This window comes from Podarcis tiliguerta (genome assembly GCF_965153285.1).
Source record: "Podarcis tiliguerta genome assembly, chromosome: 7".
In the NCBI taxonomy this organism is placed as follows: Eukaryota; Metazoa; Chordata; class Lepidosauria; order Squamata; family Lacertidae; genus Podarcis; species Podarcis tiliguerta.
In genome coordinates this window covers 10,688,884-10,711,894 of record NC_139540.1, presented here as the reverse complement: position 1 = coordinate 10,711,894, position 23,011 = coordinate 10,688,884, and the positions used below count along the sequence as shown (strand labels likewise).

Sequence of the window (23,011 nt, the reverse complement as noted above, 5' to 3'; positions counted from 1 at the left end):
CATGGCTCCCATTACAATTTGGACAGCCTAATCACATTTACTAATTGCCCTATTGGACTGCATGTAATTCGCTAGGTAAGAAAGGAGGGATTCATAAAAAGATACACTTTTTTAAAAAAACAACTCCCACAAACCACTACTGTAATGAATGTTGGATACATCATGTTCTGTTAGGTCTGTTCCCCAAATTGCATGCTTTCCCAAAAGGATGAACACATGGAAACAAATAATGGATTCAAGAACTATCAATGGATAACAAATTCAGTTCTTGCTCTGTCGGAAAGGATGATGGTGTCGAATCCACTTTGACATTGTCCAGGAAAATCTATGAAATGGCAATCAATAGTGCTCACCTATAAAAAATTCAAAATGATGGTGCTAAATCTGAATCACAAGGCTGCAGAGCAGAACTGCTGGAAAATAGGCTCCTTGTTGCTTTGAGCTATGTAGTTTCTCTTTTTAATCTTTGTGAACCAGATTACTTTGGGAAACCCATAACCAGGGCACAGGAGGGACAGGCCAATCCTGTGCATGTTTTCCTTCAAAGTGAGACCCTCTGAACTCTGCAGCCATGAATGCAACTATACTTTGACCTAGGGACATGGGTGGCGCTGTGGTCTAAACCACTGAGCCTCTTGGGCTTGCAGATCAGAAAGTTGGCAATTCGAATCACTGCAACAGGATGAGCTCCTATTGCTCTGTCCCAGCTCCTGCCAACCTAGCAATTCAAAAGCATGCCAGTGCAAGTAGATAAATAGGTACCACTGTGGCGGGAAGGTAAACGGTGTTTCCGTGCACTCTGGTTTATGTCACGGTGTTCCTTTGCACCAGAAGCGGTTTAGTCATACTGGCCACATGACCCGGAAAGCTGTCTGTGGACAAACACCAGCTCCCTCAGCCTGAAAGCAAGATGACTGGACTTAACCATCCAGGGGTCCTTTACCTTTACCTTTTTATACCTTGACCTAAAAAAAAAAAAAAACAACCTCACAATTGCTTACACAACAGTCCAAAGGCTGTTATCTACTGATTTGCACTTGATCCACTGAAGTTTATTGTTAAATCACTCCTGGAGGATGCAGTTGGATAATGCTACATGGGGAGTGTAAGACGTAAAAATTGGGGCAAGAGCAATAGGTTAGGAACTGCTAAGTGATATCTGAATGGGGTGGGGAATGTTTTAGATAAGAACATGAGAAGAACCCTGTTGGATCCAGCCAAAGGCTCATCTAGTTCTAGCTTTCTGTTCTCACCTTGGAATAGATCGCTTTAACTTCGATTTACTCTTCTGTAATAATTCTCTGATTCTGAACTTTCTTGGTCTCTCACCTAGCTACTAAATCTCCCTGGTACAACTTTATATCTCACCCCATCATATGCCATGATAACTGAGTTATAATGCCCCGACATATATTCTGTTTATATGTGTGCATTTGCTCGGTATGTGTAGACAAGGACACACATTAAAAGTGAACCAGTGTGGGATAAAGAATGTATTAGTGCAATTATTATTGTGGGGGCGTTAAAACAATCGAGAGGGTGGCGGCTATGAAGTGTTTGCAACAAAGCAAGATAAAATGCAAAATAATAAAGCAGAATAATAAAACGAGAGACAAACGGCGAGATAAAACAACAGCACAAAGCATGAAAACAGTCAGTTGTAGTAAAAGTGGTCATTAAAAAAATTCCTTAGGAAGAAATAGCGCTATTCCAAACCAAGTGAGAGGGCATTTCAGCCCCCTAGGGCACTCAGTAAATGACCTCAGAGTGGCCTTTCTGGAGCTGAGGAACCTCAAAGGGAGTCTGTGAATGTGAGACAACCTACATGTTACTATACAGCAAGGGATCCAATGTAATAATTGTGGGCTGGGCTGAGGCAACGGGTTTTTATCACTTTACATATGTCAATCAGTTTACCCCTGCCAGGGCATCAATGTTACCATCAGCTGTTTTATTATCATTCATCATTTTCATCATTTTTAATTTGTATACCACCTTTCTATCTTACAATATTCAAGGCGGTCTACAAGCTTAAGAAACAAAAATTGTACAGTGGTACCTCAGGTTAAGTACTTAATTCGTTCCGGAGGTCTGTACTTAACCTGAAAGTGTTCTTAACCTGAAGCATCACTTTAGCTAATGGGGCCTCCAGCTGCTGCCATGCCGCCGGAGCACGATTTCTGTTCTTATCCTGAAGCACTATTTCTGGGTTAGCTGAGTCTGTAACCTGAAGCGTATGTAACCTGAAGCGTATGTAACCTGAAGCGTATGTAACCCGAGGTACCACTGTACATCTTATAACAATCTAATGCAATACAAAAATGTGATAATAAAACATAACTTTAAAATAGGCAACCTCCATCCAAAAAGTAACATTCAACAATCATTAGAATAGTAAAAAATAATAATCAACATATAAAAGTTAAACAGAAATCCACTCAACAGTTACAATAATATATAAACTATAATCAATAAAACAACGGCAAGCCATAGTACATAAAACAATACACATTGAGAAGCAGAGGGTGGGGCAAGGCAGACGGAAGGAGGACTTGCCTGATGGAGTCTCTCCCCTCACAGTCAACTGTTAATTATGTACCGTATTTTCCCGTGCATAAGACGCCCCCATGTATAAGACGGCCCCTATTTTTTTAAAACCAAAATTAAGAAATTAAGTTGTTTAGCTTTGGGGTGGGGGTGAGGTCACTTCCGCCAATTGCTCACCTGCCTGCCCACCACTGCCAACCGCTTGCCACAGCCACTGCCGATCGCACACCTTGCCACAGTTCCCAATTGTCTGCCTGCTGGCAGCCACCAACAGCCGACCCGCCCACTTGTTGCAGCCGCCAATCGCCTGCCTGCCTTGCCACAGCCACCAATCACCCGCCCAATCGCCGCTGCCAATCTCCTGCTTGCTGCTGCCATTAATCGCACCTCCCCCCTCTGCAGTCAGTATCCGTGTATAAGTCGACACCCAATTTTTGCCTTTAAAAAAGCAAAAAGCATCGTCTTAAACATGGAAAAATACGGTAATTATCTTTGCCTGCATTTCTCTGCATTTCATTTCCCTCTGACCTCGCAGTTTACAACCCCCCTTCTCCCGCCACCAACCCCCCCAAAAAAAACATGCACACCTGTAACTCAGCATAACACCAACGCTGACAAACTGAACTGCCAAAAGCTTACGGCACAATAAATTTGCTCATCTTTAAAATGCCACAAGGTTCTGCTGTTATTGCTCTTTGCTGCAAAAGGATAAGACAGCTAACTATTAAGAAATTTCTTTAAAAGGGAGGTTCTGATCAGCCTCCCAAATACCTGGAAGTAAATCCTTTCAAACTAAATAGGACTTCCTTCAGAGTAGACATACATGTCCAGCATGTTGCCCTGAAGGAATAGCTTTGCAGCTGAACTATTTCCAATTCAGTGGCACCTGCTTTTCCTGCAATGCTCGGCACACCAGGAAGATGTTTTGCAATGTATCAGGTCCAAGCTAGCTCTGACATTTGTACGAGAATTTGGCTAAGCTATAGCAAGGCTGTATTAATAAACTGCCTTTTCATTCTGGGGGCTTTGGAGACCCAGTGTTTTCGGCAGATATGAATGGATCAGCTGTAGCTTTCTGCACAACTTAAGGGAGATTTGTACTGTCGAGTCCCAGAGAAACCATTATTTTATCATTTTGTCAAAGAACATCTGCTTTTCCTCGTGCAAAAAACTCCCCACATGAGATTAAAGGCTGGCGTTCCACCAGCTCAACTCGTGCCACCAATTTGGCTAATCGGAGCTGTAAGTGTACTTACTCTAGAGAAGCCTTATATTCTCCAGTGGAATTGTAGAGCGGCATCCCAAGAATAACTTACCCTGTAGTAAGCCTGCTTAGCGTGGCTGCCTTATTTTAATTTCTGCTTCACGAACCACAGTACAATCTTATGCATGCCTGCTCAGAAATTAGACCCACTGCCATCAGTGGGAGTTACTAATGTACAGGAGATGTATTTGGGTCATATGTGTGCAATTTAATGGAGAAATGTACTTGAGAAAGCACCTGATCCCAAAGGAAAGGGCAGTAATGTGCAAAAGAGAAAAGTGCTCTGAACGTCTCCAGCCAAGAACAATATGTGAGAAAGGAACTTTCCTCGGGAAAAAATGAAACCCTATGACATGTTAATTGCCACTTTGACTGCCTTCCAATTTGGAAAGCTGCCTCAAGAACAATCCAATGGTGGAAGGAGATGAGAGAAAGGATGGACCAATACAGGACAGTGGGGATGCATCTTCATAAAAGTCAAGTTCACTTAGTTGCTAAATTGACTTTGTGGAAACTCAATTTTAATTTTTATTTTTTTAAAAAAAAAGATGGTACTATGGAAAAACTGGATGGAAGCAGGTATTGTTGTTGTTGATGTTTAGTCGTTTAGTCGTGTCCGACTCTTCGTGACCCCATGGACCAGAGCACACCAGGCACTCCTGTCTTCCACTGCCTCCCGCAGTTTGGTCAAACTCATGCTGGTAGCTTCGAGAACACTGTCCAACCATCTCATCCTCTGCCGTCCCCTTCTCCTTGTGCCCAACATCTTTCCCAACATCAGGGTTTTTTCCAGGGAGTCTTCTCTTCTCATGAGGTAGCCAAAGTCTTGGAGCCTCAGCCTCAGGATCTGTCCTTCCAGTGAGCACTCAGGGCTGATTTCCTTAAGAATGGATTGGTTTGATCTTCTTGCAGTCTATGGGACTCTCGAGTCTCCTCCAGCACCATAATTCAAAAACATCAATTCTTCGGCGATCAGCCTTCTTTATGGTCCAGCTCTCACTTCCATACATCACTACTGGGAAAACCATAGCTTTTACTATACGGACCTTTGTTGGCAAGGTATACTTGGAAGCAGGTATACTGACTTTGTTTTTTTTTATAAATTTTTTTATTGCGTTTCTTTCCATAATTTTATAGGTTTATAAACAAATAAAGTAGTTACAAGAAACAAATTTTCTCTTTTTTAACAACAAAAACAAAATAAAACTTGGACTTCCCCACCCCTTCCGATTCTGCGTTCTTTGCATTAACAATGTCAGCATTTTGTTACCTTATTTCATACCTTGTTGTAACTTTCGAATGTTATGTATCCAAATACAATATATTATATCTCAATTTCAATACCTTTAAAATAAACATAACATATTCAATTTAAATTGTCTCCTTTTCTCTTTTGTCACTAATTTTACCATTTACTTAATCATATTCGCAGAAGCTTATCGTTTCCTAATCATGCACTTTCTTAGGATTCATACAGCTTATAATATTTTTTCAGATAATCTTTAAATTTTCCCCAGTCCTCCTCAATTGTTTCTTTATCCAAATCTCGGATTCTGCCGGTCAGTTCAGCTATCTCCATGTAGTCCATCAACTGCGTCTGCCAGTCCTCCAGCGTGGGCAAATCTTGTGTCTTCCAACTCTTTGCAATGAGTATTCTTGCTGCTGTGCTAGCGTACATAAACAAAGTTCTATCTTTCTTTGACATTTTCTGGTCCACCATGCCCAACAGGAAGGCCTCTGGTTTCTTAGGAAAGGTATACCTAAATACCTTTTTCAATTCATTATAAATCATTTCCCAGAAGGCCTTCACTTTTGGGCAGGTCCACCAGAGATGGAAGAAAGTCCCCTCTGCTTCCTTACACTTCCAACATTTGTTGTCAGACAGGTGATGCATCTTGGCTAACCTGACTGGGGTCATGTACCACCGGTATATCATTTTCATAATGTTTTCCTTCAAGGCACTAGATGCCGTGAATTTCATTCCGGTGTTCCATAACCTTTCCCAGTCTTCAAACATAATATTATGTCCAACATCCTGTGCCCATTTTATCATAGCAGATTTAACTGTCTCATCCTGTGTGTTCCACATAAGCAGCAAGTTATACATTCTAGATAAATTCTTGGTCTTTGGTTCTAACAATTCTGTCTCTAGTTTCGATTTCCCCTCCTGGAAACCAACCTTTTTATCCATTTTAAAAACCTCTTGAATTTGAGCATAATGTAACCAATCTCGCACCTTGTTTTTTAATTTGTCCTGGCTCTGCAACTTCCAACCGTCTCCAATTTTTTCAATTAATTCCCAATATTTCGGCCAATAGGCCTCCATATTGGGTCTTTTTCGAGCTTTGGCCTCCACCGGTGATAGCCACCTCGGTGTTTTACTCTCTAATAAGTCTTTATATTTCATCCAGACTGCAAAAATCGCTTTTCTGACAATATGGCTTTTAAACAATTTGTGAACTTTAACCTTGTCATACCATAGATATGCATGCCAACCAAATGCATTATCAAAACCTTCCAGATCTAGGACGTCGGTGTTTTCTAGCAAAAACCAATCTTTCAGCCAGCAGAAGGCTGCAGCTTCATAGTACAACCTCAAATCCGGCAGGGCAAACCCCCCTCTTTCTTTTGAATCCGTTAATATTTTATACTTTATTCGGGGCTTTTTGCCCTGCCAGACAAACTTAGATATATCCTTCTGCCATTTTCCAAAACATTCCTCTCTGTCCACGATCTGTAGGGTTTGAAACAAGAATAACATTTTCGGCAATACATTCATTTTAATTGCTGCAATCCTTCCCAACAAGGAAAGTTTCAATCTTGACCAAATTTCTAAATCCTTCTTTACTTCCAACCAGCATTTTTCATAATTGTCCTTAAATAAATTCAAATTTTTGGAAGACAAATAGATCCCTAGGTATTTCACTTTCTTTACCACATTTAATTCTGTTTCTCTCTGAAACCCCTCTGTTTCTGTAAGTGTCAAATTCTTGGTCAAAACCTTGGTTTTTTGTTTGTTCAACTTAAACCCCGCCACCTGACCAAACTCAGATATAAGTTCAAGAACTCTTTTTGTACTGGATTCTGGCTCCTGCAATGTCAAAACTAGGTCATCTGCAAAAGCTTTAAGTTTATATTGTTTCACTCCGACCTCTATCCCTTGTACCAGCCGGTCCTCCCTTATCATGTTCAATAGCACCTCCAGGACTGAAATGAATAAAAGAGGGGATAGAGGGCACCCTTGTCGTGTCCCTTTTTCAATTTTGAACTCCTCCGTCACCACATTGTTCACTATTAATTTGGCCTTTTGCTCTGAATAAATTGCTCGTAACCCATTTTCAAACCCCCGCCCCACTCCCATCCCTTCCAAGTTTTTCTTCATGAACATCCAAGATATATTGTCAAATGCTTTCTCCGCATCAACAAAAATTAACACCGCCCTTGTGTTCCTGTCAGTTTGTAAAAGTTCCAAAATATCGATGATGTTTCTGGTATTCTCGTATAAATGTCTACCAGGGAGAAAGCCTGCTTGGTCTTTGTGAATTACTTCAATTAAAACTTTTTTAAGTCTACTTGCCAAAATGTCTGCAAATATTTTGTAATCCACATTCAGGAGTGAGATGGGGCGGTAGTTCTTGAGTTGAGTCTTTTCAGATTCTATCTTAGGTATCAATGTGATGAACGCTTCTTTCCACGTTTCTGGTGCCCTCTTCCCATCCATGATCTGGTTGCATACCTCCAACAAGGGTTGTGTTAAATAGTCTTTCAAAGTCTTGTAGTATTTGGAGGTAAGCCCATCCGGGCCTGGAGATTTGCCTAGTTGCATATTCTGAATGGCACTTTCAATTTCCTGGGTGGTTATTGTAGAGTTCAAGATTGATCTTTTATCTTGAGTTATTTTTGATAGTCCATTTGTCTTTAAAAAATGATCTATCTCTGATTCTTTCTGAGGCCCCTGTACATAAAGTTCTTTAAAATATCTGTGGAAGCACTTCCTAATTTCCTCTGGTTTCTGCACCGTTCTTCCTTCAATCTCTAGATTTGTAACTGTGTTCAACTTTTGTCTTTTTTTCAGCTGCCAAGCTAGCAGCTTTCCACATTTATTTGCTGATTCAAAGGATCTTTGCTTAATTTCTCTCAACAGATCCTTTGACTTTGGTTTAGTTCTCAATTTTTTCTCTCCTTGATGTATTTTCTCCAGTATTTTATCTTTCTTTCCATTCCAGAGCTTCTTCTTAATTGTATTCTGTTGTATCAGAAACCCCCTCATGACAGCTTTGCTTGCGTCCCAGATGGTTCTTTTTTCTACTGTAGTATTCAAATTTATCTCAAAATAGTCCTTTAATGTTTTTTGGGCCTTTTTCACAATCTCTTGATCTCTTAAAAGAGTGTCATTCATTCTCCATCTGAAGGAACCGGTTTGAGTAAGTCTGAGATCTAATTTCAGAGCGTTGTGGTCGGAGCATGTTTTTGGGCAGATTTCCACCTTTTTAGTCTTGGGTGCCAGCCCCCTGGAGGTCCAGATTTGGTCGATCCTTGACCAGGACAGGTGGGCCTCAGAGAAGAAAGTTCCTTCTTTACCTAGGGGGTTCTTTGTCCTCCATATATCAATCAAATCCAGATTGTCAGTCATTTCAAAAAAAGTTTTAGGCAGTCTGCCGTCTGATGTTAGATTTTGGTTATAAGACTTATCCATATGTGTAGACACCACTCCATTCATGTCTCCCATCATTATGATGTTAGCATAGTCCAGATAGTCCAGCAGCGTCTCATGCAGCTTCTTGAAAAATTCTGATTTCCCGTCGTTTGGAGCATAAATTCCTAGTATCAATATTTTTTCTCCTTGGGTCTGGATTTCAATTGCCAGAATTCTTCCATATTCATCTTTGAATAAAAATTTAGGTATCAGGCTCTCCTTAGCATAAATCACCACTCCTCTTTTCTTTACCTTGTCTGAGGAAATAAACTCTTGGCCTAGTCTTTTGTTGACCAAAACTTTCCTGTGGAGCCTGGTCACATGGGTTTCTTGTAAACAAATAATATCCAATTGTTCTTTCTTCAATATATGAAACAGTTTCCTTCTTTTCTCCGGGGAATTTCCGCCATTTATATTCCAACTGAGTAGCTGCAGAGACATCCTGAACTATTCTGTTACACCTAGAGCGGTGTATCTTCTTTTTCCTCTAATTCCGAGGATTTAGGCGTCCCTCCGCCTGCTGGCAGAGTGGGTCCTGATTTAAGTATAGGCCAAAGGGCTGCTGCTTCTTTTTGGAGATCTTCTCCGTGGTCGTGCTGGAACTTTTGTAGATCCTCTGGTGATCTTATTTTAACCTTCTTCTGTTTGTAAGTAAATGATAGTCCTTGTGGGAACTCCCACCTATAAGGGATTGAGTTAAGTCTCAACAACTTAGCCAATTCTGAATAGGTGGCTCTCAGATCCAATAGCTGTTTAGGAATATCTCGGTAGATTTCCACCCTTTTCTCTTGTATCTCAATTGAGTTTTTGAAGTGTAGGCCTAATATTTTGTCTCTCTCCTCTCTTGATCTCAAAGCTATTAGACAGTCTCTAGATCTATCTTTTCTTACCAATCTTCCCAGTCGAAAAGCCGATACTATTTTAAAATCACTTTCTTCTTTTAAGCCCCAGAACTTTGAAAATTCTGTTGTCAAAAATCCAATCAAATCTTCTTGTTCGATTTCTGGGACCGCCCTAAGCCTAAGATTAGTCTCCCGGTTTTTCAGTTCCACCAAAGAGAGATAGGTTTGTTGGTCCCCTATCTGTTTATGCAGAGGCTTGACTTCTGCTTTAACTTCCTCAACCTCTTTTTTAGCTGATGTTGCAATTTCAACGGCTTCCCCTGCCAATTTACGGTTCTCTTCCGTTGCTCCTTGCAATTTTTCAATTGCTTGGGTGTGTTGGGAAACCTGATCTGTCAATTTCTGGATCGAGGATGTAGCTTGGTCAATTTTTGTTGATTGGTTATCAATTTTTTGATTTAATGTTGACAATTGTTCCAAAACTTGTTTCAGTACTGCCTCTGCTCCTCCTGATGCCATATCTTCCTCTTCAGATTTTTCAGGCTTTTCACTTTCTACTTTTTGTGTTGCAAGCACAGCAGGCACTGATAGTCTACGTCCCTGAGTTAAAGTTGTTTGCAAAAGCTGTGCCTGCTTTTTTGCTTTTTCTTTTTCCTTAGCTTCCTTAGCTTTGGCTGCTCTTGTCTTTCCTGTACCACTCATCAGTCAATGTTCAAGGTCAGATGTTATAATCCCATGGGAAAGACAAGTCCAAATTTATAAACAGTCTGGAGAAAGAAAGTAAGCAAAAAAACTTTTCCCAGGCCTTTGTTATCCAATGTCCTCTAGGGGGAGTGCCACCAAAAGTTAGTAAGAAGAAGGTAACTTTTCCGCCATTAAAGTTTCCGTTTTCAAAAACAATTTTAAAAGCAAGTTAGTTCCAAAACACTAAGAAAAAAGTCCTGCAGAGCACTTTAAAACGTTTAACAATGTTCCAACAAGGTGCCTGCAATTGTATCCACTCAAACTAAGTAAGCCCAAAAGTTGCACTTCAGTTACAAAAGTATCTGGAAGTTTGTAACAGTTCCGCAGTCAAGCAACTTCACCCGGCCACCCGAAGATTTGGGGTTAGAGTCTTCCCTCGCCCCATGGGGGACCGCTCCAAGTCCAATTTAAACTGTATTTTTTCTTCCTTTAAGAATAGAATTTCAAGTGTGCACGAAAGTCCCACTTTAAAGCCTTAAAGCTTCCCTGTTCACAGCGCTTTCCGCTCTTTAAACAGTCTGCTTTGATCTTATAAGCAGTGCCGGAAGACGGACTTCCTCTTTCTCGTCTCCCGGTTTCAGCCAAATTTCTTCAAGTTATTGTAACAAATCTTAAGTCCTTACTCACGGGTTTGCTGTTTCAGAGTAGTATTTTTTGGAAGAAAGGTCAGCGCTCATCCGTGACAGCCGCGCGGCTTCGCCTCCGCAGAAAGAGCGATGAACTCACAGCACCGCTCCCCCTCCTTCACTCCGGAGCCCCTTACGGGGTCCCTTCCGCGAATTTGGGGTCGCTCCAGGTGCCCGCCGAGTCCCACGGCCACGGACTCTCTCTGTCCGTGGTTTTTCTTAATGGGTTGCCGCTGCGCCGTAGCGAAACAACCCTTTTCTGCGGTGCCCCTCTTCAGAGCTCGAAGAGGTCCGCCATCACGGTTTCGCGCCGCCTCCGGAAGTCCGCAGGTATACTGACTTTGAAACAACTGGTAGGTGAGGCAGATGAATTTTACATGTACAGTCGTACCTTGGTTCCCAAACGCCTTGTGTTTTGGTTCCTGAATGCCGCAAACCCAGAAATGAGTGTTCCAGTTTGCGAACATTCTTTGGAGATTCCTGCAGCCAATCGGAAGCCGTGCTTTGGTTTCCGAAAATTTTGGAAGTAGAATGGACTTCTGGAAAGGATTCTGTTCGACTTCCGAGGTACGACTGTACATTGCCTTAAGGGATAAATATCATCTATCGAATGCAGCCCAATTTGCAGTTGCAACATTTACTTTGTTTAGACTGGCAGCTTTTACAGCTTCTGAGATATCAGAGATATTGGAACAATTGGTCAAATGTTTTGAAACTAAAAAGCCTATGATTACTTGTTATAGATATCTGGTATCAACGAATCAATTCAATTCACAGATTTTAAGAAATGAGTGGAACAAAGAATTGGAGGTTCCTTTGTTAAGTAGACAGTGGGAAAGTGTTTTAGCTTCTTTAACAAAGGCATCTCTGGATCTTAAATTATGACCTCTACAACAGAAAATAATATTTAGAATTTACTGGATTCCATTATGTTTATATAGAAAAGGACTGTCTAAGACAGCATATGGTTGGAGATATAACGAGGATAATGCTTCTTTGATAGTTCTTTGAAATACATGAGTTTACAATGTCCTTCACTTACTAAGTTTTGGGAGAAAGTATTGGATTCTGTTAAAACGACTGTGCAGAAAAAGTTAAACATCTCAGAGGAAAATATTCTTCTGAATTACACACATACAATATGGAATCTGACAAATGGATAACATAAATGGATCCTTCATGCCTTTACTATGGTCAAAAGACTATATTGACGCACTAGAAAGATAAATCTGTGGTCCTCTTCAATCAATGGATTGAGGTTATGACAACACTTGAAGTTTATGAACAGATTGCATATAGATGTAGACTTTGCACAGACAAGTTAAGCGATACTTGGAATGCATTCATAAAAAATATAGTAGGTTATAAATAATCATATATGTATTTCGATAATAATAACGTTTTATATACCTATATACAGTGGTACCTCTGGTTGCAAACGGGATCCGTTCCGGAGGTCTGTTCGCAACATGAAAAGAGTGCAACCGGCAGCGCCACATCTGCACACATGCAGGTTGTGATTCGCCGCTTCTGCGCATGTGCGTGACGTCATTTTGCGCTTCTGCGCATGCGCGAGCGGCAAAACCCAGAAGTAACCCGTGGGACATAACCAGAAAGAGCGTAACATGAAGCAAACGTAACATGAGGTATGACTGTACTACACAAGCACATATGGAATTTTGCATATATAGTGATATAATATACTTTTTTACTTCATTATATTTTATTGGTTATTCGCTTTTTATTTACATTTTATTTTGTTCAATTGAAATATTCTCTCTCTCTATATATATATATATACAGTGGTACCTCTGGTTACGAACTTAATTCATTCCGGAGGTCCGTTCTTAACTGGAAACAGTTCTTAACATGAGGTACTACTTTAGCTAACGGGGCCTCCCACTGCCGCCACACCGCCACCGTGCAATTTCTATTCTCATCCTGAGGTAAAGTTCTTAACCCAAGGTACTACTTCCGGGTTAGCGGAGTCTACAACCTGAAGCATATGTAACCCGAGGTACCACTGTAATATACTTTTTTACTTCATTATATTTTATTGGTTGTTCACTTTTTTATTTCCATTTTATTTTGTTCAATTGAAATATTCTCTCTCTCTATCTCTACATATATATACAGTTAGCAGAGTCTGTAACCCGAAGTGTTTGTAAACCGAGGTGTTTGTAACCCGAGGTACCACTGTACATAATTCACTTAGATATTGAGGACTGAGGGATCAATTTCCCTAGACCAGGGCTGGGAAATCTGTGGTCCACTCTGGCCATGCATGCTGTCTGCAATATGGCATTTAGCAGGAGTGCCATCTTGGCCCCACGACCGTGAGTGCCCGAGACCGTGGGTGCCATGCAGCATGCATGGCCCTGGCATCAAAATTTGTGGGTGCCCGGCCCCTTCATGGGGAATTTTGTGGGTGCTCAGGCACCCAGGGCCCCAGGTTGGCACCTATGGCATCTAGCCACAATGACGTTCTACCCATGCTGTTCTCAGGCAAAGTGCACGTCTGAATGCCAGTTGCTGGAAATCATGTGAATGTAAGCAGTGTCAGAACCTGCGTTCGACCGAGCGACTCCTCCGGTCGAGCCTTCGTTCTCTCCTCCGACGGTAATTAACGACCTGAGCCTCTGATAAGGCTCCAAGCATGTTCCCATTCAGCAGAGTTTCAAAGCAGCAGAAGTGATGAGATTTATGAGCTACATCGCTAAGAGTTTTATTTCTAGCTACGCAGACAGAAAATAAACATCCACTCTCTGTGAAAGCAGAGAGCAACTGAACAACAAAGGAACAGGAAACCAGTAACGTCACATCCGTCTTCCGTGAGACTTCCAACAGTCTGGAATGTCTCTGGAATGCAAAAAAGAGTCTTGTGACTCCAAGGGCACTGCAGAGTGGCAAACAGAAACTAACAATCAGGACTAGGACTGAACAGCACCCAATTATTATCCCCCTCCCCAATGCATTGTGGGTGGGCAAGGAGGCACAATTTCACCTTCCTTGCATGTGCTAAAACTCCAACCAAATGCTAAATGAGCAAAAAGAACCGTGATGTTGCAGCGCTCGAGATGCAAGTATGAATCAGCCCAGAGAGCCTCCCCTCCCCTCATTCTGACAAAAGAAAAACAGCCTCCCTAAAGTATTGTCCGGATGCAAATACAGCATCAGATCATCTTCTTGGATCTGATTGCTGGAGATAACAGCAGGAGCTAGAAAATAATAAGTACAGTCACACAAGCAAGGAAAAGGCAACCAGTTCGTCTTTGGGGCTGTTGTTGTTTTAATTAAGGAAGCCCAACTCTGTAGAAGAATCACATTAACCCCCTGCTGATATCCTCAGAAGAGACGGAAGACAAACAAAAATTCAGAACATAAGAAATGAAAGTCGGAAGATGCAACAGAGGCGAGACAATGGGCATTTACGGGCTTGGAGCGTGCAGTATCTGTATGGAATATCGTGGAGCTCATTTGTCCGCTGAAGACTTCTGCCAGACTCAAAGCTTGTGCATGCAGCAAAAGATTCAACTATGGAACTCGCTGCTGCAGGAGGCCACCAACTTGGAAGGCTTAAAAAGAGGACTGGAAAAATTTGTGTAGGATAAAGATAACAATGGCTACTAGTCAGGATGGCTCTGCAAAGTTGGAGACAGCAATGCTAGAAACCGCAGAAGGGGAGAGTGATTCTGTGTTCGAGTCCTGCTTGTGTTTTCCCATAGGCATCTGGTTGGCCACTGTGAGGAAAGGAGGCTGAAGTAGATGGGCCATGGGTCTGATCCTGCAGTCTCCCCATATGTCTTTGCACATCCCCTGTAAGAGATGCCCTATTACTAACTTTGTATTTTAAGTGAGTTTTTCCCCCTGATACTATGGTTAATGGGACGCGGGTGGCACTGTGGGTTAAACCACAGAGCCTAGGGCTTGCAGATCAGAAGGTCGGCGGTTCGAATCCCCGCAACGGGGTGAGCTCCCGTTGCTCAGTCCCTGCTCCTGTCAACCTAGCAGATCGAAAGCACATCAAAGTGCAAGTAGACAAATAGGTACCGCTCTGGCAGGAAGGTAAACAGTGTTCCCATGCACTGCTCCGGTTCGCCAGAAGCAGCTTAGTCATGCTGGCCACATGACCCAGAAAAACTGTCTGCGGACAAACATCAGCTCCCTCAGCCAGTAAAGCGAGTTGAGCACCACAACCCCAGAGTCATTCGCCACTGGACTTAAAGGTCAGGGGTCCCTTTACCTTTTTACTATGGTTAATCTTAACTGATTTCATGATGTATGTTGTATCCCTATTGTACACAGTTTAGAAACTACAGCATTAACCAATATATAAATTCAAAGAAATGAATACACACCCAGTAAAGTTGAGATGAGAAAGTGGATTGCTCCACTTCTGATACAGGTGACAGAATACCATTTTTGAATTCTCCCTGGGTTGTTGTTTTTTAAAATAAACCCCCAAACTCCCTACAGGCATAAAGGTAGCACATCAGTGGGGAAAACAGAGCTGAACTTGCTTCCTCCTCTTCTACTTGCCAGGAGCTACTGTTCATCTGTTTTTGGGGGTTGTTTTTTCAAATCAGAGGAGCATTCAAAAACAGGATTTCCCCCACCTGTTGTCTGAAGTGGAACTGTCCGTCCTACTGTTTGTTTATTTACCATCATTTTCAGCCTAATTTAGAGGGGAAATTGGGGGAAGGAGTGAAGAGTTTCACATTGGCAAATGCCGTAGGCTACCAAGTCTCCAGCATTGAAGTTGGTTGAATAATATATGTTAGATTTGGAAGGGCTAACAAAGGGCAGTTCAGGGATCTCTGGGGAGACTGATATGAGCCCTGGGCAATATTACTCGACAGCTCTGGCTTATAACTTTCCCTTGTGAAAGCAGCCCATGAAATTGAAGTGCTCACTGCACTGGAAAACCTCTTATTGCTTTTTTCCACCTGTGTGAAGGTCCCTAATTGAAGGCCCGCTTTCCTAGGCCAATGCCCGGAAATAGAATCTATTTTCAATGCTAGATGCAGCATTCCGTAGAACAAGGCTTCTGACAATGACAGGATACTGGAGTGCAAAAAGGCTGTGCCTCTTATAACAATAGGGACGCGGGTAGTGCTGTGGGTTAAACCGCAGAGCCTAGGACTTGCCGATCAGAATGTTGGTGGTTCAAATCCCCATGACGGGTGAGCTCCCGTTGCTTGGTCCCTGCTCCTGCCAACCTAGCAGTTCAAAAGCACATTAAAGTGCAAGTAGATAAATAGGTACTGCTCCAGCGGGAAGGTAAATGGCGTTTCCGTGCGCTGCTCTGGTTTGCCAGAAGCGGCTTAGTCATGCTGGCCACATGACCCGGAAGCTGTACGCCGACTCCCTTGGCCAGTAAAGCGAGATGAGCACCGCAACCCCAGAGTTGGCCACGACTGGACCTAATGGTCAGGGGTCCAAGATGAGCACTGCAACCCCAGAGTCGGCCACGACTGGACCTAATGGTCAGGAGTCCCTTTACCTTTACCTTATAACAATGCAAGATGGCTGCTGATCTGTTGTAACTCAGAACTGCTTTTGAAATTTGTGATGCAATAATAAGACAAAGGACCCCTGGACGGTTAAGTCCAGTCAGAGGCGACTATGTGGTTGCGGTGCTCATCTTGCTTTTCAGGCTGAGGGAGCCGGTGTTTGTCCACAGACAGCTTTCTGGGTCATGTGGCCAGCATGACTAAACCACTTCTGGTACAACAGGACACCATGACGAGTGCCAGAGCCCACAGAAATGCCATTTACCTTCCTGCCGCAGCGATACCTATTTATCTACTTGCACTGGTGTGCTATCGAAGAGCTAGGTTGGCAGGAGCTGGGATGGAGCAACAGGAGCTTACTCTATCGTATATCAATAATTAATAATAATAATAATAATAATAATAATAATAATAATAATATAGATATATATTTATCGAGAAACACCCAGCAACATTTCAAAACTCTTGCTGTAGCATGGGAAAGTTTGGAACGAAAAGATACAAAAAATAATCCAGATGTCTAAGCAAGCGGGTAATTATTTGACTGGCTGGGGTATGGGAGCAGAGGCTTGCTGAGTCCTTGACTGAAAGATCAATAAATCCGAGCCAGCTCAGCTCTGATGGCAGTAATGCTCCTGCGACAAATCAGGCATATCAGGGAATCTCTCCAACGGCGTAACTTGCCACAAAGGGCTGCCTCAAACCAACAGTAGCAGAGGGACTGGGCAAGCCAGCTGATTGGCCAGCAGCCAGGCAGCAGGAGCTCAAACGATGTGTCAATGCCAATAATAATTTGGCTTTCCAGATACTTTGATGCTCTTAGATTTCAGCCAATGCATCATCTTCTAAGAACATAAGATGAGAAGAGCTTGGCCAGGCCACCCCCAAAGGTCCCCCTGGTATATACTGTTTCCAAGAGTGGTCTGAAGCTCAACATCTAAAAAACTAAGATCATGGCCACTGGTCCCATCACCTCCTGGCAAATAGAAGGGAAAGAAATGGAGGCAGTGAGAGATTTTACTTTCTTGGGCTCCATGATCACTGCAGATGGTGACAACTGTCATGAAATTAAAAGACGCCTGCTTCTTGGGAGGAAAGCAATGGCAAACCTAGACAGCATCTTAAAAAGCAGAGACATCACTTTGCCAACAAAGGTCCATACAGTTCAAGCTATGGTTTTCCCAGTAGTGATGTATGGAAGTGAGAGCTGGACCATAAAGAAGGCTGCTTGACGAAGAATTGATGCTTTTGAATTATGGTGCTGGAGGAGACTCTTGAGAGTCCCATGGACTGCAAGAAGATCAAACTGATCCATTCTTAAGTAAATCAGCCCTGAGTGCTCACTGGAAGGACAGATCCTGAAGCTGAGGCTCCAGTACTTTGGCCACCTCATGAGAAGAGAAGATTCCCTGGAAAAGACCCTGATGTTGGGAAAGATGGAGGGCACAAGGAGAAGGGGACGACAGAGGATGAGATGGTTGGACAGTGTTCTCAAAGCTACCAGCATGATTTTGACCAAACTGTGGGAGGCAGTGGAAGACAGGAGTGCCTGGCGTGCTCTGGTCATCATGGATCACTGCCTTGCCATGGCGAAGGGGCTTGAATAACTCAGAGAAGCTATGAACTATGCCGAGCAGGGCACCCAAGATGGACAGGTCATAGTGGAGAGTTTTGACCAAACGTGATCCACCTGGAGCAGGAACTGGCAAGCCACTCCAGTATCCCTGCCAAGAAAACTCCATGGACAAAGACTTCACCAGCATACTGGAGTCTAACCTTCACACAACAATGGCAAACGGTCCTGGAAAGATGGTTGAAGGTGAGGAGGCGGCAAGTTGCAATGAATGTGTTTCCTGGTCAAGAAGGGGGGGGAGAGAACCAGTTAAATATAATTGTGCCACTGGTTATAGCAACTGGCTTCCGCAGAAGCAAAGAGAAGAAAATTAAAACCAGGAAATTGCAGGCTGCGCATCACGAACTAGATAGGTCATGGATGGTCACTATCATTAGAAAGTTTTTTTAAAAGAAAAATAAGTTAGACTAAGACTTTCAGAGGGAAGAACAGGAAGGAACCATCAAGCCTAGATGACAAGATGTAATTAAGAGTGCATTGCTGTCTTTCTCCCCAGTTCCTGCAGTGACGTCATCCCTCTCCTTGAATCACTCTTCTCCAACATGGTGCCCTCAAGATGCTTTCAACCACAACTCCCATTACTGCTAGCCAGAAGAGCTGTGCAGCCACCAGAACATCTGGAAGGCATCAGGTTGGGGAATCCCCTGCATAAGCTCATGCAATAGTCGGCATTGCCTGCACATTGTGGATGCTGCTGATAATTGGCTCTGTGTCCCTCTAGTAATGTTCACAACAGGAAACATGGACAGGCCTGCAAATGAGAAGGGTCCAATATGCAGACAGGGACACAGGCATGCACAGAGTGCCCCCCCCCACCTATGTGGGAGACAATCAGGGATCCTGACTGGCAGAGCAGTGGTTTCTCCTCAATGCTGAACATGCACATTGTGAGCACATCATCAGAGCATAAGAAGATCAGGCCAGTGGCCCATCTAGTCCAGCACCTTGTTCCCGCAGTGGCCAACCAGATGGGAAGCCTGAAAGCACAAGGGCACTATCCGGTGGCTTCTAGCAGCTGGTCTTCAGAAGCATTACTGTCTCCCGTTGTGCAGGCAGCCCTCATGGGTAGTAGTCATTGGGAGCCTTGTCCTCCACTGGTTTCATCATCTTCCAAAGAAGGCATGTCCAACAGGTTGATTGTGATCTACTGGTCGATTGCGGGGCGCCCCTGGTCAATCTTGGTCGATCGCGTGATCCTGATTTATCTCCCCCCCCCCCAAAAAAAAAACTCAACAACTTTGGTCAATCCAATGGATAGATCACTGGCAGTTTTCTCATAGTGGGAGTAGATCGCAGTCTCTTGGGAGTTGGACATCCCTATTCTAAAGCCATCTAGGTTGTTGACCACCGCTGCCTCCTCTGGGAGTGAGCTCCATAGTTTAAGTACAAACTGATTAAATTATTATTTTATTTATTTATTTATTTATTTATTTATTTATTTATTTATACATACCCCGCCCATCTGGCTGAGCTTCCTCAGCTACTCCGGGTGGCTTCCAGCAAAGTATTAAAATACAGTAGTCTGTTAAACATTAAAAGCTTCCCTAAAGAGGACTGCCTTCAGATGTCTTCTAAAAGTCTGGTAGTTGTTCTTCTCTTTGACATCTGGTGGGAGGGCGTTCCACAGGGGGGGGTGCCACTACCGAGAAGGCCCTCTGCCTGGTTCCCTGTAACTTGGCTTCTTGCAGTGAGGGAACCGCCAGAAGGCCCTTGGCACTAGACCTCAGTGTCCGGGCAGAACGATGGGGGTGGAGACGCTCCTTCAGATATACTGGACAGAGGCTGTTTAGGGCTTTAAAGGTCAGCACCAACACTTTGAATTGTGCTCGGAAATGTACATTCAAAGAAGAACATTCCTTCATCTGTCCTGAATCTTCACCCCACAAATGTTCGAGGCAGGGTGGGGAGGTTGTTCGGCCGTCATGCCAAAGGCAAGGTGGTTCTTTTAAATGAGATTCAGAAGCAATACAAAATACACAAATGGGTGAGAAGATTAAAGGTTTTGTTCCAAAACAGCAGGCAATGTGTACATACCAAGCAAGCACTTCAATCTGCCACTTGGAAGCCCTCAAGAAGCAGCGAAGCGACTCCCCCAGTAGCCCCAATTTGCACGGTCCTGCGGCCAATCAGTCCGTGCACGAGCTTCAAAGAAACTCTGCCCAAACCGTCCGATTTTACAGATAGCCTGTGTGGCTTCCAACTGGCTACGTGCAGATCCTCCAATAGCCACCCCCTCCCAATGCCTCATTTTCCCAAAACAGTGTCCAACATCAAAGAAGGTAGCCATCATTATCCTCTACAGCTGATTAAGGCAGCTGTATGGGGTCTTCACCTCCTCCCAACGTTCTCAGGACATTGAAGGCTGTTCTCACGCCATCAAAAAATGTAGCAAGAGCACGGTAAGGGGACGGAACAGAGGCAGGGAGAGCTCCATGTTATATCACTAACTCCTCAATACAGTTTTTGGTCTTCTGGGTGCAGTTCCTAGACACCGGCTTTTGTTGCACTATAGGGCAAAAGACCCCCTCCAGATGGCGATAATCGGGACTTTTTTTTAGCCGGAATTCACCGAAACTCAGTTCCAGCACCTCTCAGGTGGATGCCATTGCCATTATAAGAAAACATGGTGAGTCCTTCTCGAAAAATCACTGGCAATAATACAGCAGCACTGGGAAGCATCACAGAATGACTAATGAAGTAGGAAGATCCAGTATAAACCCACCACTTAAGCTCTATTATTGCATCAATTCATAGAATCATAGAACTCTAGAGTTGGAAGGGACAACGAGGGTCATCTAGTCCAACCCCCTGAATGTTTGACCTTTTATTATGTTTTTATATCAGCCAGAAGCCTCCCAGAGTGGCTGGGGAAACCCAGACAGATGGGTGGGCTATAAATAATAAAATTATTGTTGTTATTAATGCATGAATCTTTTGCCCTATGTGGGGCTCGAACCCATGACAAGGAGATTAAGAGTCTTGTGCTCTACCAAGCTGAGCTACTACAATATTCAGTTATTGCAGAACACACACACACACACACAAACAGGAAGTGTCTGGTGGGTCCCTAAATGTTTCCAGGGTTCACGGATTGCTGACTGCTGTGACGGAAACATAAAACTGGGGAGGAGGGATGGAGCAGAGCCCCTGGAACCCTGAACTGCAGGGCTCCACGCTGCAACAAAATGTTGCAAGTTTTTATACCCCGAAAAACTCCAGTGACAGCACAGCACTCAGCTATCGTGTGCCTGGCTGCCAAGTCCCCAGGAGCAGATTAGGTAATCGCCCTCCTCAATATTTCATTAGCTGTAAATTTCTACTATTCCCTCTTGATGTATTGAAATGTGCTGGGAATTGCAGTTTCGATATTATACCAGGGAAGAAAAAAAAGGTTGACCCGTTAAGTAAGCCATTTACAGTATTTTATTACAAATCCCATAAAATGGGCTGGCAGAGGGGAGGGAGAGAGAAATGTCCGCCCAGGAAAGACTCTCAGAGACTTTAAATCTCCGACATGGAGCCATCTTTGAAATGCGCCCCTTTAAGAGACAAAGAGATAAAGCAAGAGTTTTAATCAGATGCTGATATGTATCTGCAGGTTAAAAATGTAGTAATGTAGCAGCCACAAGGAATCATTGGAGAACGAGGTAACCCTCTATCACCACAGTAGTGAGATGCACCCTCAGTTGCCTGCAGCATTCTGTGAAGCCCAGAGGCCATCAGGCATGGTTAGCCTTGTTCAGTTGCATATCTTCCCTATTTTAAAGGGACATGCATGTTCTTGGTCTTGTCCCTTCATAGAATCATAGAGTTGGAAGAGACCACAAGGGCCATCAAGTCCAACCCCCTCCAAGCAGGAAACACCATCAGAGCACTCCTGACATATGGTTGTCAAGCCTCTGCTTAAAGATCTCCAAAGAAGGAGACTCCACCACACTCCTTGGCAGCAAATTCCACTGTCGAACAGCTCTAACTGTCAGGAAGTTCTTCCTAATGTTTAGGTGGAATCTTCTTTCTTGTAGTTTGGATCCATTGCTCCGTGTCCGCTTCTCTGGAGCACCAGAAAACAACCTTTCTCCCTCCTCCATGTGACATCCTTTTATATATTTGAACATGGCTATCATATCACCCCTTAACCTCCTCTTCTCCAGGCTAAACATGCCCAGCTCCCTTAGCTGTTCCTCATAAGGCATCGTTTCCAGGCCTCTGACCATTTTGGTTGCCCTCCTCTGGACACGTTCCAGTTTGTCAGTGTCCTTCTTGAACTGTGGTGCCCAGAACTGGACACAGTACTCCAGGTGAGGTCTGACCAGAGCAGAATACAGTGGCACTATAACTTCCCTTGATCTTCAATCTGCCGGAGCCTGCCTTGCATTCAGGGGAAAGGTCCCTAACTCACCGAGGCTTTGAGACCCATCGGCTACCCTCACCTGGTGTCAGGCTTCGGGGAATGGGATCCCTCCCTTGGTGGCATTATATAAGCAGATCAAAAGAAAGGAGCGTTCTTACCAGTTAAAGGTAAAGGTACCCCTGACCATTAGGTCCACTCGCAGATGACTCTGGGGTTGCGGCGCTCATCTCACTCTATAGGCCGAGGGAGCCAGCGTTTGTTCACAGACAGCTTCTGGGTCATGTGGCCAGCATGACTAAGCCGCTTCTGGCAAATCAGAGCAGCGCACGGAAACGCCGTTTACCTTCCCGCCAGAGTGGTACCTATTTATCTACTTGTACTTTGACGTGCTTTCGAACTGCTAGGTCGGCAGGAGCTGGGATCGAACAACAGGAGCTCACCCCATCATGGGGATTTGAACTGCCAACCTTCTGATCAGCAAGCCCTAGGCTCTGTGGTTTAGACCACAGCACCACTCCCTTACCAGTTAGTTTCTTTAATAATCACAGCCACAGATAAAGGAATGCATATCTCTCTAGAAATGGCATTGCTCCCAGTACATGTTCACCCCCTCCGTCTCCAATTAATCTACGTCACTCCTACGTTGGGTAATCTGATCTTGTTGCCACTGTACTTTCTGTTCTATCACTCTCAAATTCCACCTAGTCCAGGGACGTCCAACTCCCAAGAGGCTGCGATCTACTCACAGTGTAAAAAAACTAGCAGTGATCTACCCATTGTCGTTGGATGGATCAA

General features: G+C 43.6%; 1 protein-coding gene across 2 annotated transcripts in view; it reads right to left on the bottom strand.

Moving 5' to 3' along the window:
• KCNQ3 (potassium voltage-gated channel subfamily Q member 3) overlaps positions 1 to 23,011 on the bottom strand; it is a 159,224-nt gene that overhangs the window by 51,179 nt on the left and 85,034 nt on the right. The gene's annotated exons all lie outside the window — the stretch shown is intronic.